The sequence below is a fragment of the Gymnogyps californianus genome, chromosome 5 (assembly GCF_018139145.2).
Source record: "Gymnogyps californianus isolate 813 chromosome 5, ASM1813914v2, whole genome shotgun sequence".
In the NCBI taxonomy this organism is placed as follows: domain Eukaryota; kingdom Metazoa; phylum Chordata; class Aves; order Accipitriformes; family Cathartidae; genus Gymnogyps; species Gymnogyps californianus.
Window position 1 is genome coordinate 45,499,831 of NC_059475.1, and position 4,209 is coordinate 45,504,039.

Below are 4,209 nucleotides of genomic sequence, written 5' to 3' on the forward strand. Positions count from 1 at the left end.
GGCGGCGGCGCGGCCCCGCTGCGGCCCGGCTCTCCCTCAGCGAGGCCCCGCGAGCCCGACGGGCTCCATGTTGGCTCCCGACGACGACCCGGAACCGCTTCCTGCCGCCGCCGCGACGACCTCCGCGCTCCCGCCTCCCGCCGGGGCCCGCGCCACCGCCTCGGTCGGGCCTCGGCCCCGCCCGCGCCCCGGGGCCCCGGCCCAGCCGCCTCCCCAAAACCGGGTTCAAAGCGTATTAAAACCAGCGCTTTAAGCAATCTAACAGTTGGAATTAAGAGCAGACTGCCGAAGCCATCTTCCACCTCTTCCTCCAACCCGTTGCCTCATAAAACCTGCGTAAAGCAGAAGTTGCCTCAGCGCTTGACAGAGAAGTTACTTTACTTCCCAAGAAGTCAAGAGTGCAAGGTTATTTTCCTAAAAAGCTTTCAAATTATATTTTGGTAATGAACTGTCTGAAGTAACTGCTTTATATCAAAAAAGGTCATTACTGTTTCTTATCACACAGATGTTAACTTTTCTTAACTCTACTACACATAATATACATTATTGAAAAATAATGACTACAAGAGAGAACACACCAATAAACACCACAACTGTGTCCTAAGCTCAAAGACCTGCTGGAAAGATGAGGGCACCTGCAGCGGATACACATTTTATTAATGGTGTGAAATGTAGCAGTGTCCCTTGCTGTGCCACTCACAATTCATGACATTTCTAACCAAGATGAAATAAACTCGAGGCTTCATAAATAATATTTTAGATCTGGAGCTGCAATAACCTCTCTGTCATAAGGAAGTATTAGCAACCTTAATCTTAGGTAAGTGATTTATTTTCTTCACAGATAATGCACACCATCATCATTTCAATATTTTGTTTTCAAAATTCAGCAGTCACAACCACAGATGGGAAAGCAGAGCTGAACAATGGGGAACATTCACTTCAGGACAGGTGATCCTACACTTAGAGGAGACGTCAGGAGCTGAAGCACAAATTCCTAAAACCAGGTACGACAAAGCCTGATTAGCTCTTATCCCACTACCTTGGGAAGATGCTTTATTGCTCAGAGCGTGAAACAACAAGCAGGGTTCCTTGCAATGTGGTGAGGGTTAAAGAGCTGTTCAGCATTATACACACCTATTTTAAAAGTGAGTAGCTTATCCGTCAAAGCTTATTTGCTGTGCATTGTAACTATTTCTCTACAAAGATGTTGTCCTTCCAAGCAGCAAAGACAGCATGTCAGTTTTAGAATAAAGGAGCTTGCAGGAACGCATGAAAAAGCTCAGACATGTTCTGTGAAGGATCATTCACTCCCTCCACTGCAAGGGGAGTACCTGGCAAAATGTCATCTGTCAAATAATAATAATTTAAAAAAAAAATCTAGATGGCAAAATCTCATGGAAATGGGATTAAGGAATCTGGAATGGTTGTAGAAAACCAGAAGACTAATTGAAAAAGTCAATCTTCATTTTTCCGATTTGAAAAGTAGAGTTATCTTGCTCATTATTATCTACAGTATCATACACATTCTTCCATAAAATGATCACAGTAGTAGCTACAATCAGGTTTAGCCACCCCACAGCGTTGCCTTTACTATGCTTTAAAAAGCAGGGCAGTAATTCTCCCAGCAAGATGCCCCTAAGGGAAGTAACAGCCACTGCCCACTCAGGTTTATTGGAATATGACTGAACAATATGCACCCGACTTTACACTGAATTTTTTACTCAAGCATTTAAAGAAATCACACCACCTAGAGGCAATGTGCTATTCTGCCTCTTGCAAAATTGTTACTGAACAATGAATTTGGATAAGGGTAGGAACGCTGTCATTTAAACCAAATCATAGCAAGTATCTGCCTTAGTTCAAAGATCTCATTCATGGTTTTCAGAGTCAAGACAGTACATTGATTATGTTACTAACACAAGGAAAGAGCAGCCCACACTGAGAAGGAAGAAATGACAAGGCCTCTACATGGTTAATTATAATTAAGAAGACAACACCATGAGATTACAGTTACATATGTATAGCAAATATCTTACACCTGGGGGAAGATTATCCAAACAAAATATATTCAGGGGGAAAATAAAAGACCGAGCAGCTGGTATGGGTGAGAAAACGCTAGAGGGTAAAGCTCTGCGGCAGATCAGACCAGAGCTGCAATGGGATATAGCTGGAAAACACAAGCACGCCCCCGACCCCCTGCCTGCCTCGGCTGTGTGGAGGCTGTAGGAACAGCATCCCCCATATAACCAAGAAAATCCAAGTTCATCTCATTACAATTCCAGCAGAACCTCCTGGTGCAGCTTATGCAAAGATCACATAACGCAACCTATTTAAAAGCTCAGGGAAAAGGTACCTCAGGAATATCAGCTATGAAAGGAAATTAAGTGACAGGAAACCGCAGCAGTGACACAGAGCAACGTGATCATGGTTCTGTCGTTGCCTTTTTTGAGTAACACGCCCCCAAAGGAAGTTATTCAAAATGTACATTTTATTGCAAAAACTGAAATACAGCAAGTCAGATGGGTCCTTCAGGACACAGCAGCTTTCTCCAAACATGAGCTAAACAAATGATCCTCATAGCAAAGATCACTGGGACAGACACCTGGAGACCACAGGTCCTCTGGCAGGCTGTGTCAGCAAGCTGGAAGTGCAGAAGCTAATGCATTGAGTTTAAGGTGACAAACCACACGGACTTCTGGCAACAGAAGGAGCAATCAGGCATCTGTTACTGCCATTTTGCAGAAAGTTTAAGTCACTTCAGCTGCAGCTGAAACAGCAACTCCCAACTCCTGCCAGTGCAAAGCAAAACAGGCTTCCTACAAACACTGCTGAGCAAATACAAATATTTTAGTGCTGCAGCAAAAGCTTGGGCTCAGCTGTTACAGGTTTGCAAAAAGGTCCAAGAAATGCCAACAGGCAGTTTTTCTACATCCTCTGCTCCTTCCACCTTCCTTGGAGAAAGGCAGGCCTGCGAGACCCACCACACCACCACCAGCGGTGGTTTGGGGGAGCAACAACAGAACAAGCACAAGCCTGACAAATTTTTCAGGTGGAGAAGGGGCAGCAGTCAAAACTACCAACCCTGAACTCCTGCAGTCTTCACCAGACCCAACTTTTTTTCTCCTGTGAAAGATGTATTCATTTCAGATTTGCGCTCTCTCCTTCCCAACAAGCCACCTTGATCGTACGGGAAGTTCATTTCCCAGAGATTTTGTTCACTAAGGGCAAGGCCATCTCAGGCGTCTGAAAGACAAGTACAGCGGAGGGACACAACTAAAGATATGAGAGAGACAGAAATACATCACGTGAACTGGCAGGGGTGAAGAGAGGCCACACTACTTTCCCAAACCTCTGCCGTAGGACCCCGTTGAAATGCACAGGCAGGAGTCCCCTGATGATCTCGCCAACCAGTTGCCAAACTAGTTTGAGTCGAAAGTCCCTGATCTGCCAGTGAGGAGACAACACAGATCTCGTACGCTTGGGTTATTTCTCACATACCTGAGCAGCTTGTAAGAAATGAGCAACAGAGCATGTAAAATGCTCATCCCCTTACGCGTGCACGCACACAGCAGCTGCAGCAGGCACTTTGTACAGGGTGCAGCCTACGTTGGCATAGCACGAGGGGGAATACGCGAAGATATACCTTACTTAGGAATGCTCACGCGCTGTGTTAAGTACTGTGATAATTAAATCGTTAGTCACATTGACAAGTGGGTGGAAGAGGCTGGAAACGGCTGATGCAGTTCGCTACAGGCAATTATAGATTTACCAGCGATGTATCTGTCACACACAAAGATGGGCTCAGACCCAAGTATCTGCAACAGCTCAACTTTAGCCCATTTCCCAGAAGTAAAATGGAACAGAGACACCAGCTCTGCATCCACAGTACTCTGAAACAGCCCAGACCCACTGCCAACCTACCGCACGAGAACAGCTGTATGATTTCACACACTCAAATATTCATCTGGGCAAGAACTTGCAGAGGCTAATCCTTATCCAAAGATCTGGGAATTTCCCTTCTTGAAATTCTCCCTGATAATACTAACTAGTTATGTAGCACTTATGTGCCCCCAGTCCTGCTACGTGGCATATCTCACTTGGCTACCGCGTGACAAAAGGCTCACAGGCTCAGCAGAGGAGATCTGACAGCAGTTCAGTAACTAACTAACCACTCTCTTCAGTAAGCATCTGCCACTCACATAGGACCAA